This window comes from Chiloscyllium plagiosum, unplaced genomic scaffold (genome assembly GCF_037043375.1).
Source record: "Chiloscyllium plagiosum isolate Xiang-an unplaced genomic scaffold, Cpla_swu_hap1 HiC_scaffold_38, whole genome shotgun sequence".
Classification (NCBI taxonomy): domain Eukaryota; kingdom Metazoa; phylum Chordata; class Chondrichthyes; order Orectolobiformes; family Hemiscylliidae; genus Chiloscyllium; species Chiloscyllium plagiosum.
Window position 1 is genome coordinate 52,858,692 of NW_028270176.1, and position 15,378 is coordinate 52,874,069.

At 57.3% G+C, this 15,378-nt stretch overlaps 1 pseudogene; it reads left to right on the forward strand.

Annotated features, from left to right (window-relative positions):
* The window catches only part of LOC148139508 (putative G protein-coupled receptor 139), a 127,866-nt pseudogene extending 122,853 nt beyond the window's left edge, over nucleotides 1–5,013 (forward strand).
* Nucleotides 5,014–15,378: the final 10,365 nt, after the last annotated feature.

Consider the following 15,378-nt stretch of genomic DNA (forward strand, 5'->3'; position numbering starts at 1 on the left):
GGGGAGTAGGTGCTACAACAGATATACAGTGAGTGTGAGGGAGCAAGAGAATATGGTGAGCTGTATCCTGACAGAGCGGGGAAAGTTATTGCTGCTTATCCTGTATTGCTGGACGTTTCTTCAGACCTCAGATACTGCACTGAACTGGGTGGTGAGCTCAGACCATGCTCGGTGTGTCTGGTGGTATGGCCCCCGTCTATACTAGCCCCTCCACCAGGACTTCCGTGCCCCTGTCGACAAATCGTGATGTAAGTGCCTCTTATCTGCCATGCTCGAGGTAAACTGTGCAGGGCAGCTCCGAACTGAGAAAGCTCAACCGTGTGCCCCTTGGCCTTTTAAAGGTGGCACCAGCGCCAGCGATCACGGAATATCCAGGGGCATCCGGGTGATGGTGAGTACCACCCGCCATGATGGATGGGAGAATCAGGCTAGTATTGAATGAGAGGGACATCATGGGGTGGGGTGGGTAGTTAATGAGGTAAGTTTGAAGTGATAGCACCAGGAGATAGCTCAGCCTCGTGCAGATGGTCCCTCTGTCACACTCAAGGAAAATTAAACAAAGATAAATTATTGTTAGAATCTGCCCAATGAGTCATATATTCTGTTGAAACCAATTCCAGTTACAAAGATGCAGAACACATGCTCATCTGACTTCACATCAATATCCCTTTTTCCCATCTTTCCTGGGAACACTGGCTCATGTTACAGGATGCTATCGAATTGCTGACATTTCAGCATTCTGAAACCTGGTAACACAACCTTCCATGACACTGTCTCTCAGTCTCCCCCTCTCTGTCTACTTCCCAACCCACTCCCATGCGGTGATATTTAAACTGATTCCCCCGCCATCTCTCTCTGGCAGTGATGTTCACACCCACAACACACCCTTGTCAGGGCACAATGGGGATATGGAGCTGTAAATGGATGGGAGCTGCACATCCTGTCACTTCCAGCATGGGCTGCAAGTTTCCCCACGCTGGGCAGGGATCTAACACAGTGTTACTGAGCAATGCACTGGGAGGGATGTACACAGTCCTACATGCTGGAAGGGTAACTGCTCCTGGGTTAAAGATCAATGCACTGGGGTGGTGTAAACAGTCCTACATGCTGGGAGGGTAACTGCTCCTGGTTTACAGATCAATGCACTGGGGTGGGGTACACAGCCTTACCTGCTGGGAGGGTAACTGCTCCTGGTTTACAGAGCAATACACTGGGGTGGGGTGCACAGTCCTACATGCTGGGAGGGTAACTGCTCCTGGTTTACAGATGAGTGCACTGGGGTGGTGTACACAATCCTACATGCTGGGGGAATAACCATTCCTGGTTTACAGATCAACGCACTGGGGGTTTGTACACAGTCCTACATGCTGGGAGGGTAACTGCTCCTGGTTTACAGATGAATGCCCTGGTTTGGGGTACACAGCCCTACATGCTGGGAGGGTAACTACTCCTCTTTTACAGATTAATTCCCGGGTGATCACTGCACAGGTCACTGTGCTGGTCAGACTATCTGGTTGAGGTTTATAGATAATGCAATGATGTGTTCGGTGCAGCTCCTCGTGCTGGATGGATATTTCTTTCAGGTTTACACATTAGTGCACTGCTGATTTCTGCACAGCTCCCCTTCCTGGACAGATATCTAGTCTGGGTTTATAGATCAATGCACTGCTGTGGTCTACACAGCTCCCTGTATTCCTGTGTAGCAGCTTTGAAATGCTGAATGTTCCCTTCCATTTCCTGTGTAAGCGGTCTGAGAGATTAAAAGATCTGCTCCAATCGCTGAGTAACAGCCTCCAATGGCTGAATGGCCTCATTCTGTTCCTGTTTCAAACTCTTGATGGGCTGAATAGCCTGCTTCAGTATCGGTGCAGTTGTGAATGGTGCTGACTATTTTGAAACCATCAGTGAATAGGCCACTTCTGACTTTATGATGGAGGAAAGGCCATTGATGCTGCAGCTGCTGCTAGCCCACAGTGCCTCATGGATGGCCAGTTTCCATGTACTCAGCCCTTTAGAAGTATGTCCTACATCACAGGAGGGAGTGCCACATCACACAGTGAGCAGTACGCCTAATATGATTTATCTCTCCATCCCGGAGGCTCTCAGCCTCATTCGTGATGAAGGTCTGCTGCCCCAAACGGTGATTTTCCTGCTCCTCGGATGCTGCCTGACCTGCTGTGCTTTTCCAGCAACACACTAATCTTGAGTATGTCAAATATGAGGCTGAGACTGTGCCTCCACCAGGACTGTGTGCTGGCTGCTCCTACAGATACTGTCAGGGACAGATCCCTCTGGGACAAGGAGTTTGGTGAGGATGTTTCCCCCAGTCTGGCTGTTGTGTATTGAAGCCTGTCCCTGCTCAGTCAGTGGGGGGCCTGTGGGGACACTCCTGGTGATGGACATTGAAGTCCCACACCCAGAGGACGATCTGTGTCCTTGTCACCCTCAGTGCTGCCTCTGATTTGTTTCCGACATCGAGGGGAACTGAGTTATCACCGAGAGGAGGGGTGGGAGGCAGGAGATAAACACCCTCAGGCGATTTCCTTGACCATGTGTGATCTGTTACTATGAGATTTCCTGGGTTCTGGAATCAATGATGGGGATTTGCAGGGTAACTCCTTCCCTGACTGTACCCCAGGGTGTCCCCACCACTGGTGGGTCTGTCCTGCCGGTGGGACAGGATATACCCAGGGATGGTGATGGGGCTTAAGGAAACATTCTGGGTGGCACGGTGGCACAGTGGTTAGCACTGCTGCCTCACAGCGCCAGAGACCCGGGTTCAATTCCCGAATCAGGCGACTGACTGTGTGGAGTTTGCACATTCTCCCTGTGTCTGCGTGGGTTTCCTCCGGGTGCTCCGGTTTCCTCCCACAGTCCAAAATAAATGTGCAGGTCAGGTGAATTGGCCATGGGAAATTGTCCGTCGTGTTAGGTGAAGGGGTAAACGTAGGGGAATGGGTCTGGGTGGGTTGCTCTTCGACGGGTCGGTGTGGACTTTTGGGCTGAAGGGCCTGTTCCCACACTGTAAGTAATGTAATCTAATCTAAATTAGTCATCAGGCCTGATCCTGTGAGTACGACGGTGTCGGACTGTTTCCTGACTGGGAGTGTGGTGCTGGAAAAGCACAGCAGGTCAGGCAGCATCCGAGGAGCAGGGAAATGAACGTTTCAGGCATTAACTCTTCATCAGGAATGAGGCTTGTGGGCCGGGGGGCTGAGAGATAAATGGGAGGGGGCTGGGGCTGGGGGTAAGGGAGCTGGGAATGTGATCGGGAGTTGGAGGTGGGAGAGAGCTGATAGGTCAAAGAGGAGGGTGGGGTGAATGGGGGGGAAAGGTCATGGACAGACCAAGGAGTTCCCCAGAACGTTCTGTCCCCGACATTCTATAACTGACATTCCCCGGAACGTTCTGTCTCCGACATTCTATAACTGACACTCCCCGGAACGTTCTGTCCCCGACATTCTATAACTGACATTCCCCGGAACGTTCTGTTCCTTACATTCTATAACTGAGATTCCCCGGATCGTTCTGTCCCTGACATTGTTTGTAAACGGCCGGACGTCAGTGAATTGAACAAACGATAAGATCTCGAGGGAAGAGATCCCGTTCCAGGGAGAAGGAGACACTGTTCCAAAGGCCCCTCAGGCAGTAAAAGGGGTGAATACATTTTCCCTGCGTTTACATTTCTCCACGACACAGGATCGGCCACAATTTAGACCAAAATACAGAAATTCCCAAACTCCGTTTGTCTTCAGAAAACTGGGAGAGAATCCTTCAGGACAGCAACGTTCCCACCCTCCGTATTAGGAACTGGGAAGGAGTGACCGGTGTCTGGTCTCGAGTGATCGAGTGTGTGGGAATATTCTAGAAACCATCTGTCCTTATGGATATGTCTCTGTGTGTTTGGGGAGGGAGGGTTTCTTGTGGTTTATGTCACATTTTTGTCAGTAATTCCGACCTTCCCATTTGTTATTCCAGCTCCAATTATTTTAATAAATCCCTGAATACAGGGACACATTTGGAAATCTCACTGGGTCCCCGATCAAGCGGGTCCCTTTGCCTCCAGGCTGATGGATAATGGGTTTGTTTTCCTTCCTCACAGTTAACGTAGTGACCATCTACGTCCTGCTTTATAAAGATTGTGGATTGTCTCCATGTGTCAGACGTTACCTGGGGGCCATGGCAGCGGCGGATCTCCTGGTCATTATCCTCGACCTGATCCTGAGACACATTCCCATTGTTTATGATGAACAGTTTTATTTCCTGAAGGACTGCCTGCCCGTGTGTAATATCCACGCCGTCCTGCTTTATGCAGCCACTGACTGCTCTGTCTGGTTCACCGTCACTTTCACCTTTGATCGGTTTGTGGCCATTTGTTGCCAGAAGCTGAAAAGTAAATATTGCAGTGAGAAAACGGCGGCTGTGGTTCTGGGAGCAGTGACTGTGCTGAGCTGTTTAAAGAACATTTCCTGGTATTTTTAACTCACGGCTCGGTATTGGCTGGTGAACGGCCCCTGGTTTTGTTATGGAACAGTCGCTGTTCTATTCTCCATTGTCTGGGTCACAATCGAGTCCCTCCACCACATTCTAACCCCGTGTGTCCCATTTCTCCTGGTTCTGCTGCTCAATGTTCTCACCGTCAGACACATTGTAGTGACCAGCAGAGCCCGCAGGAGACTCCGCGCTCACACCAATGGGGACGCTCAGTCTGACACTGAAATGAGAAACCGAAAAAAATCCATCATTTTTCTGTTTGTGATCTCGGCCAATTTCATCCTGTTATGGTCAACGTTAATGCTGTATTCTATATGGGCCCGGATGTCGTGGATTGGGTATCGGTCTGTGTATCTCCATCCCTTTGTGCAGGAATTGGGCTTCATGCTGCAGCTCCTCAGTTGCTGCACAAACACCGCGATTTATGCCGTGACCCAGACTAAGTTCAGGCAGCAGCTGAAGAATGTGCTGAAATATCCCTTCACCCAAATCCGTCCATCCATCAAATTCCCTCATTAATCACACCATCCGGGATTTTCTCATTTCAGTTCAGTGTTTCAGCGATGGAGCAGCCTGTCACTATGGTAACAGACTGAGGGTGGTGCTGGTTTGTCCATCCGTATCCCACAGGGGGATTACAGGGACACATTTCAATGTTTCTCACAACTCAGGGGGCAGTGAGAAAAGGCACCATCCCACTGACTGTATCCATCACTTCTATTTGTAAACAATAAAAATGTTGATTAAAGCGTGCCGAGCAGCAGAGTGACCGATGTTGTTGTGTGTCTTTGTGTTGGAGAAGCTGAGCTGGAGAGAGACAGACTCAGCCCCGAGTCCTGGTCCTCAGGGAAGGGGAGGGCACCGGGCCCTGAGCTCAGGAGCTGAGTTTAACTCCCTCTGCAGCCCCCCCACTCCAACGTAGCCTCCCCATTTCCTCTCCCCCTCCCCTCCACTCTCTCTCTCTCCTGCCGTCTGTCTCCCTCCCGCAATTCCGTCTCTACTCATTTTTCCCCCTCCTCCCATCTCCCACATCTCTCTGTCATCTCACAACCAATCCTCCAACCACATGCAGCCACAGCACCAACCATTACCCCCCTCCCCAGTCTCTGGATCAGAGGGAGAGGGACGCGTCAGGGAGACAGACTGCGTCAGAGAGGGAGGGAGGGGCAGGAGGGAGAGATATTTAGTCAGAGAGAAACAGAGGGAGGTGAGGAGTAAGAGAGACCGAGGGAAGTGGATCGAGAGTGAGAGAAGGTGGAGAGAGAGAGAAGGAGCAGGGAGAGAGAGAGAGAGAGAGAGAGAGAGAGAGAGAGAGAGAGAGACAAGGTGAGGGATAAAGTGAGGGAGACATAACGAGAGAGGGGTCAGAGAGAGAGGGGACAGAGAGAGAGGGGGACAGAGAGAGAGGGAGGACAGAGAGAGAGGGGGACAGAGAGAGAGGGGGGACAGAGAGAGAGAGGGGACAGAGAGAGAGTAGGACAGAGAGAGAAGTGACAGAGAGGGGGGACAGAGAGAGAGGGATAGAGAGAGGGGGAACAGAGAGAGAGAGGGGACAGAGAGAGGGGGTATATAGAGAGGGCTGGGAGCGAGAATGGGGGACAGAGAGGGGGGTTCAGAGAGGGGAGTCAGAGAGAGGGGGTACAGAGAGAGGGGACAGAGAGTGTGGGAACAGTGAGAGAGGGGGACAGAGAGAGAGGTACAGAGAGAGGGCTGGGACCGAGAAGGCGAGACAGAGAGGGGGACTGAGAGAGGGGGGGCACAGAAAGGGGGGACAGAGAGAGTGAGTGGACAGAGAGGGCTGGGACCGAGAAGGCGGGACAGAGAGGGGGGATAGGGAGAGGGGGGATAGAGAGAGAGAGGGGACAGAGAGAGGAGGTAGAGAGGGGGATAGCGAGAGGGGGGACAGAGAGAGTGAGGGGACAGAGAGAGGAGGTAGAGAGAGAGGTCTGTGACCGAGAAGGGGGAATGGGGGGTGGGGGAACAGAGAGGGGTTTCAGAGAGAGGGGTACAGAGAGACGGGGATAGAGGGGGCGGACTGAGAGCGGGGGGACAGAGAGAAGGGGGGACAGAGAGAGAGGGGGACAGAGAGAGGGGGACAGAGAGAGAGGGGCACTGAGAGAGAGGGACAGAGAGAGTGAGTGGACAGAGAGAGTGCGGGGACAGAGAGAGGGCTGGGGCCGAGAAGGCGGGACAGAGTGGGGGACAGAGAGGGGGTATAGGGAGAGAGGGAGACAAAGAGAGGGGAGTCAGAGAGAGGGGGACAGAGAGAGGGTGACCGAGAGAGGGGGACAGAGAGAGGGGGGACAGAGAGGGGGACAGAGAGAGGGTGACCGAGAGAGGGGGTACAGAGAGAGAGGGGGACACAGAGAGGGGGTACAGGGAGAGGGCTTGGACCGAAAGGTGGGGGGAGAGGGAGGGGGGTCAGAGAGAGGGGTAAAGAGAGACGGCTACAGAGGGGGCGGACTGAGAGCAGGGGGACAGCGAGTAGTGGGGACAGAGAGAGAGGGACAGAGAGAGTGAGGGGACAGAGTGAGGGGGTACAGAGAGAGGGCTGGGACCGAGAAGGCGGGACAGAGAGGGGGATAGGGAGAGGGGGGACAGAGAAAGAGGGGGACAGAGAGGGGGGAAAGAGAGAGGGGGAACAGAGAGAGAGGGGCACTGACAGAGAGGGACAGAGAGAGTGAGTGGGCAGAGAGAGTGAGTGGACAGAGAGAGGGGGACAGAGGGAGGGCTAGGATCGAGAAGGCGGGACGGGGGTACAGAGAGGGGGTCAGAGAGAGGGGTAAAGAGAGACGAGGACAGAGGGGGCGGACTGAGAGCGGGGGGACAGAGAGAAGGGGGGACAGAGTGAGGGGCACAGAAAGAGAGAGGCACTGAGAGAGAAGGGGACAGAGAGAGGGGGACAGAGACCGGAAGGGACAGAGAGAGAGGGACGGATAGAGGTGGACAGAGAAAGAGGGGCACTGAGAGAGATGGAACGAGAGAGAGAGGGATACAGAGAGAGGGGGACACAGAGAGGGGGTACAGAGAGAGGGCTGGGACCGAGAAGACGGGAAAGAGTGGGGGGGGGGGGGGGCGACAGAGAGGGGGAAAGAAAGAGAGAGGGATAGAGAGAGGGGGACAGAGGGGGCGGACTGAGAGGGAGGATAGTGAGAAGGAGTCAGAGAGAGAGGGGTGTAGAGAGAGAGAGAGGAGGCAGAGAGAGTGAGGGGACAGAGAGAGCGGGTACAGAGAGAGGGCTGGCGCCGAGAATGTGGGACAGAGGGGGGGGGGGGATAGAGAGGGGGGTCAGAGAGAGGGGTAAAGAGAAACGGGTACAGAGGGGGCGGACTGAGAGCAGGGGGACAAAGAGAAGTGGGGACAGAGAGAGGGGGACAGAGAGAAAGGGGCACCGAGAGAAAGGGACAGAGAGAGTGATGGGACAGAGGGAGGGGGTACAGAGAGAGAGGGCTGGGACCGAGAAGGCGGGATAGAAAGGGGGTTAGGGAGAGGGGGGATAGAGAGAGGGGGACAGAGAGAGGGGAACGGAGAGAGAGGGGGGACAGAGAGTGAGGGGGGCAGGGAGAGGAGAACAGAGAGAGAGGGGGGCAGAGAGAGGGGGGACAGAGAGAGGGGGACAGAGAGAGGGGATCAGAGAGAGAGGGGGACAGAGAGCGGGGTACAGAGAGAGGGGGATACAGAGAGAGGGGGACAGAGAGAGAGCAGTAGACAGAGAGAGTGGGGACAGAGGGAGAGGAGGGTAGAGAGAGAGGGGGGGACCGGCAGAGGGGTGACGGGAGAGAGGGAAACAGAGAGAGGGGGGCAGCGAGTGGGGGGACAGAGAGAGGGGGACAGAGAGAGAGCAGTGGACAGAGAGAGTGGGGACAGAGGGAGAGGAGGGTAGAGAGAGAGGGGCGACAGACAGAGGGGTGACGGGAGAGAGGGGGACAGAGAGAGGGGACAGAGAGGGTGGACAGAGAGGGGGGACAGAGAGAGGGGAAAGAGAGAGGGCAAACAGAGGGGGGACAATGAGGGGGTCGGGGGGGATTGCGATAGGGGGACAGAGAGGGGGGACAAAGAGGGGACAGTGAGAGAGGGACAGAGAGAGAGGGACAGGGGGACAGAGAGAGGGGGAGGGGGGACAGAGAGAGGCGGAAGGGGGGGACAGAGAGAGGGGGGATCGAAAGAGGGGGGACAGAGAGAGGGGGGATAGAAAGAGGGGGACAGAGAGAGGGGGAACAGAGAGAGGAGGGACGGGGGGCAGAGTGAGGGTGATAGAGAGAGGGGGGACAGAGAGAGGAGGGATTGAGAGAGAGGGGGACAGAGAGGGGGGAAAGAGAGAGGGGGGACAGAAAGAGGGGGGAGAGAGGGAGGTATAGAGAGAGGGGTGGTGACAGAGAGAGGGGGGACAGAGAGAGAGGGGAGAGAGAGGGGGTATAGAGAGAGGGGTGGTGACAGAGAGAGAGGGGGGACAGAGAGAGGGGGCCGAGAGAGTGGGTACAGAGAGAGGGGAAACATAGAGAGGGCTGGGACCGAGAAGGCGGAACAGAGAAGGGGTACAGAGAGGGGGACAGAGAGAGGGGCGTCAGAGAGAGGGTGGGGAGAGAGGGGAGAGACGGAGATGGGGACATAGAGAGAGAGGGACAGAGAGAGAGAGGGGTACAGAGAGAGGGGGCAGAGGGAATAGAGAGAGAGGGGACAGAGAGAGGGGGCAGAGTGGAGGGGGGCAGAGAGAGAGGGTGGACAAAGAGGGGAGGGACGGAGATGGGGGACAGAGAGAGGGGGACAGAGAGAGAGGGGTACAGAGAGAGTGGTTACAGAGAGAGTGGGGACAGGGAGAAGGGGGACAGAGAGGGTGCAAACTGGGAGAAGGGGGACAGAGAGACAGGGGCGCAGTAGAGAGGGGGAAATGGGGGAACAGAGAGAGGGAGTCAGATAGAGGGGGCAGAGAGAGGGGGAAAGAGAGAGGAGGGAAGAGCGAGGGGGACACAAATGGCGGACTGAGAGCGGGGGGACAGAGAGAGAGGAGGGGCAGAGTGGGCAGAGAGAGGTGGTACAGAAAGACGGGGACAGAGAGACGGGGGTGCAGTAGAGGGGGGACACGGGGACGGAGAGAGGGGCAAAGAGAGAGGGGGACAGAGGGGGCGGACTGAGAGCAGGGGGACAGAGAGAAGGAGGGGCAGAGAGAGAGGGGGACCGAGAGAGGGGAACAGAGAGCGGGAGAGATGGGGAAGGGAGCAGAGAGTGTGGGGGTCACAGAGAGAGGGGCGGCAGAGGGGGCAGAGAGAGGAGTACAGAGAGAGGGGGACAGAGAGAGACGGGGGACAGAGAGTGGGGACAGAGAGAGAGGTGGGACAGAGAGAGAGTGGGGACAGAGAGAGGAGGGAATAAAGTGAGAGGGGGTCAGAGAGAGGGGGGGCAGAGGTGGAAGAGAGAGGGGTCACAGAGAGAGAGGGGGATAGTGAGAGAGGGGGATAGTGAGAGAGGGGGACAGAGGGGGAGGACAGAGAGAGAGGGGGGACAGAGAGAGAGTAGGGACAGAGTCGGGGAGAAAGTGAGAGCGGGGGCGGATAGAGAGAGCGTGGAAAGAAAGAGGGGAAAAATAGAGAGGGGGACAGAGGGGGCAGACAGAGAGAGTGGGGACCGAGAGAGGGAGGGACAGAGAAATAGGGGGACAGAGAGAGGGGGACAGAGAGAAGGGGGAAAGAGAGGGGGCGGTCAGAGATAGAGAGGGGGTGTCAGAGAGAGAGGGGTTCAGAGAGACAGGCGGGACAGACAGAGAGGGGGACAAGAAAGTGAGGGAGAGAGGGGGTTGAGTGATAGGGGAGAGAGAGAGGGAAGAGAGAGGGGGGACAGAGAGAGGGGTGCAGAGAGTGGGGTGCAGAGAGAGGGGGACAGAGAGACCGGTACAGAGAGAGAGGGGTGGACAGAGAGATGGGGCCAGAGGGAAAGGGAGGGACAGAGTGAGAGGGTGACAGAGATGAGGGTGACAGAGCGGGGGGTACAGAGAGGGGGGACAGAGAGCGTGGGGACAGAGAGAGAGGAGGGACATTGAGAGGGGGGACAGAGAGCTGGGGGGCGCAGAGAGAGGGGGGACATAAAGAGGGGGCAGAGAGAGCGGAGGAAAGAAAGGGAAGGAAAGGGAGTGGGGGACAGAGAGGACAGACAGAGAGAGTGATGACAGAGAGAGCGTGGGACAGAGAGAGGGGAGGGCAGAGAGGGAGGGGATAGAGAGAGGGTGGGGAGAAGAAAGTGGGGGGAGAGAGGTAGGGGAGAGATGGGGAGAGAGGGGGGTAAAGAGAGGGGGAAGAGAGAGAGGGTGGACAGAGATGGGGACAGCGAATGGGGGGACAGAAACAGGGGGATAGAGAGAGACCAGTGGACAGAGAGAGTGGGGACAGAGGGAGAGGAGGGTAGAGAGTGAGAGGGGGACAGACAGAGGGGTGACAGGAGAGAGGGGGACAGAGAGAGGGGGACAGAGAGGGAGGACAGAGAGGGGGGACAGAGAGGGGGGACAGAGTGGGGACAGTGAGAGAGGGACAGAGAGAGAGGGACAGGGGGACAGAGAGAGGGGGAGGGGGGACAGAGAGAGGCGGAAGGGGGGTACAGAGAGAGAGGGGATATAAAGAGGGGGGACAGAGAGAGGAGGGACAAAGATGGGGGACAGAGAGAGGAGGATAGAGAGAGAGGGGTGACAGAGAGAGGGGAACGGGGAGAGAGGGGGGACAGAGAGAGGGGGACAGAGAGAGAGGGATACAGAGAGAGGGGGACACAGAGAGAGGTTGGGCAGAGAGTGGGGGCAGAGAGAGGGGGGACAGTGAGAAGGAAGACGGTGAGAGGGTGACAGAGGGGGACAGAGACGGGGTGTCAGAGAGGTGGAGAAAGAGAGATGGTTAGACAGAGAGAGAGGGGACAGGGGGAGCATAGAGAGTGGTACAGAGGGGTCAGACTGAGAGTGGGGGGCAGAGAGAAGGAGGGACAGAGAGTGAGGGGGACAGAGGAAGAAGGAGGACAGAGAAAGGGAGGACAGAGAGAGAGGGAGACAGAGAGAGGGGTGACAGAGAGAAAGGAGGAGAGAGAGGGGGACAGAGGAAGAAGGAGGACAGAGAGAGAGGGGGGCAGAGGAAGAGGGGGACAGAGAGAAGGGTCAGAGAGGGAGGTCAGAGAGACGGGATAGAGAGAGGGGGAGAAGAGAGAGAGGTGGTACAGAGAGAGGGGGAACAGAGGGGGGTACAGGGAGAAGGTGGGACAGAGAGAGGGGGGAACAGAGAGAGTTGGAAGAGTGAGAGAGGGTAGACAGAGAGACGGGGGCGCAGTAGAGGGGGACAGGGGGATGGAGAGGGGGGACAGAGAGAGGGGGAAAGAGAGAGGGGTCAGTGAGGGGCGGACTGAGAGCGGGGGACAGAGCGAAGGAGGGGCAGAGAGAGGGGGACCCAAAGTGGGGGACAGAGGGTGCGAGAGACAGAGGGGTGTAGCAGAGAAAGGGGGATCACAGAGAGAGGGGGCAGAGAGAGGAGTACAGAGAGATGGGGGGCAGAGAGAGAGGGGGGACAGAGAAAGAGAGAGGACAGATTGGGGACAGAGATGGGGGGACAGAGAGGGGGGGGCAGAGAGTGGGTGACAGAGATAGGGGGACAGAGAGTCGGAGACAGAGAGAGGGGGACAGAGAGCAGGGGGACAGAAAGCGGGGGGACAGAGAGTGGGGGGACAGAGAGCGTGGAGACAGAAAGCGTGGGGACAGAGGGCGGGGGGATATAGAGAGTGGGGACAGAGAATGTGGGTGCCAGAGAGAGGGGAGAAAGAGAGAGGGGGGACAGAGAAAGGAGGACAGAGAGAGGAGGGAACAGAGGGAAAGGGGGTCAGAGAGGGGGCAGAGGGGGAAGAAAGAGGGGTGACAGAGAAAGAGGGGGACAGAGAGAGGGGGATAGAAAGAGTGGGGACAGAAAATGTGGGTGCCAGAGAGAGGGGAGAAAGAGAGAGAGGGGACAGAGAGAGGGTGGTGGACAGAGAGATGGGGACAGAGGGAGAGAAGGGTACAGACAGAGGGATGGAAAGAAAGAGGGAGAAAGGGAAAGGGGGACAGAGGGGGCGGACAGAGGGAGTGGGGACAGAGAGAGGGAGGGACAGAGAGAAGGGGACAGAGAGGGGGACAGAGAGAAGGGGACAGAGAGAGGGCGGTCAGAGAGAAGAGGGGGTCAGAGAGAGAGGGGGACAGAGAGAGAGGGGACGGGAGACAGAGAGAGGCGGACGGGGGGACAGAGAGAGGGGGAATAGAAAGAGGGGGACAGAGAGAGGGGGACAGAGTGAGGGGGCAGAGAGACGGGGGACAGAGAGAGGGGGACAGAGAGAGGGGGACAGAGTGAGGGGGCAGAGAGAGGGGGGACAGAGGGAGGGGGACAGAGGGAGGGGTGACAGAGATGGGGGACAGAGAGAGGGGGGATAGAGAGAGTTGGGATCGAGAGAGGGGGGACAGAGAGAGGGGAACGGAGGGGGGGGGACAGAGAGAGGGGAGAGAGAGGTGGACGGGGGGACGGGGGGGATAGAAAGAGGGGGGCAGAGAGAAAGGGGGACAGAGAGAGGGGAATGGATAGAGAGAGGGGGACAGAGAGAGGGGAACGGAGAGAGAGGGGGGATAGAGAGAGGGGGACAAAGAGAGGGGGATACAGAGAGAGGGGGATACAGAGAGAGGGTGGGCAGAGAGTCGGGGCAGAGAGAGGGGGGACAGTGAGAGGGGAGACAGTGAGACGGGGACAGAGAGGGGGTGTCAGAGAGGGGGAGAAAGAGAGATGGTATGACAGAGTGAGGGGGGACAGGGGGAGCAGAGAGAGTGGTACAGAGGGGTCAGACTGAGATTAGGAGGCAGAGAGAAGGAGGGACAGAGAGAGAGGGGGACAGAGGAAGAGGGGGACAGAGAAAGGGGGGACAGAGAGAGTGGGGGGACAGAGAGCAGGGGGACAGAGCGCAGGGGGACAGAGAGTGGGGGACAGAGAGCGTGGGGACAGAGAGCGTGGGGACAGAGAGCGGGGGACAGAGAGAGAGGGACAGAGAGCGTGGGGACAGAGAGCGTAGGGACCGAGAGAGGGGGACAGAGAGAGGAGGGAACAGAGGAAAAGGGGGTCAGAGAGGGTCAGAGGGGGAAGAGAGAAGGGTGACAGAGAGAGAGGGGAGAGAGAGAGGGGGACAGAGAGAAAGGGGGGACAGAGAGAGGGTGGTGGACAGAGAGATGGGGACAGAGGGAGAAGAGGGTACAGAGAGAGGGGTGGACAGAAAGAGGGAGAAAGGGAGAGGGGGACAGGGGGGCGGACAGAGGGAGTGGGGACAGAGAGAGGGAGGGACAGAGAAAGAGAGGGACAGAGAGAGGGGGACAGAGAGAAGGGGGACAGAGAGGTGGTGGTCAGAGAGAAGAGGGGGTCAGAGAGACAGGGCGGACAGAGAGAGAGGGTACAGTGAGAGAGGGACAGAGAGAGGGGTAGGGGGGACAGAGAGAGGCGGAGGGGGGACAGAGAGAGGGGCATAGAAAGAGGGGGACAGAGAGAGGGGGACAGAGAGAGAGGGGAAAGAGAGAGGGGTGACAGAGAGAGAGGAGGAGAGAGAGAGAGTGGGACAGAGAGGGAGCACAGAGAGAAGAGGGGGACAGAGGAAGAGGGGGACAGAGAGAGGGGACAGAGAGAGGGCACAGAGAAAGGTGGTACAGAGAGAGGGGGAACAGAGGGGGGTACAGGGAGAAGCAGGGACAGAGGGGGGGACAGAGAGAGGGGAAAGGGAGAGGGGGAAAAGGAGAAAGGGACAGAGAGAGGGGGCACAGAGAGTGGGGGCACAGAGAAAGGAGGACCAGAGAGGGGAGGACAGAGAGGGGATCAGAGAAGTGCGGACAGAGAGAGGGAGAACAGAGAGAGTGGGGACAGAGAGAGGGGGGGACAGAGAGAGGGGACAGAGAGAGGGGACAGGGAGAGGGGGGCAGAGAGCGTGGGGAGATAGAAGGCGTCAGAGATTGGGAGGACAGAGAGTGGGGGGACAGAGGGGGAACAGTGGGAGGGGCAGAAGGAGGGACAGAGAGAGGTGGCAGAGAGTGTGGTGTACAGAGAGCAGGGAAAGAGAGAGTGGCAACAGAGAGATTGGGGACAGAGAGAAGGCGGAGATAGAAGCGGTCAGAGAGTGGGGTGAGAGAGTTGGGGACAGAGATTTGGGGTACAGAGTGTGGGAACAGAGTGGGGGTAGAGAAAAGGGGACGGGGGGACAGAGAGAGGCGCGGATTAGATGGGGGACAGAGAGTGGAGGTTCAGAGAGGGGGACACACAGAGAGAGGGGGACACACAGAGAGAGGGAGGGACATAGAGAGAGGGGGACGGAGATGGGGACGGTGGGCAGAGAGAGGGCGGACGGGGGCCTGAGAGAGTGACAGAGGGGACAGAGAGAGAGGGGCACACAGAGAGGGGACAGAGAGAGAGGGGAAAGAGAGTGAGAAAGAGGGGACAGAGAGCGGGGGGACAGAGAGAGGGGGACAGAGAGAGGAGACAGAAAGAGTGGGAAAGAGAGAGAAGGGGTACAAAGAGAGGGGGACAGAGAGGGGCGCGGAGAGAGAACGGCGAGAGAGGGGGGGACAGAGAGGGGACGGGTGGGACAGAGAGAGGTGGAGAAAGAGAGAGAGGCGACAGAGAGAGTGGACAGAGTAGGAGACAGAGAGGGGGACAGAGGGAGGGGGACAGAGAGAGAGGGAGTACAGAGAGAAGTGAGACAGAAAGAGGGTGTCGAGGGCAGTGAGAAGGGGACAGAGTGATGGGGACAGAGAGTGGCGATGGGATGACAGAGAGAGGGGCGGAGGTGGGGTGAACAGAGAGGAGGGTGAGAGAGCAGGGGAGACAAAGAGAGGGGGACAGAGAGAGGGGCGGAGATGGGGTGGACAGA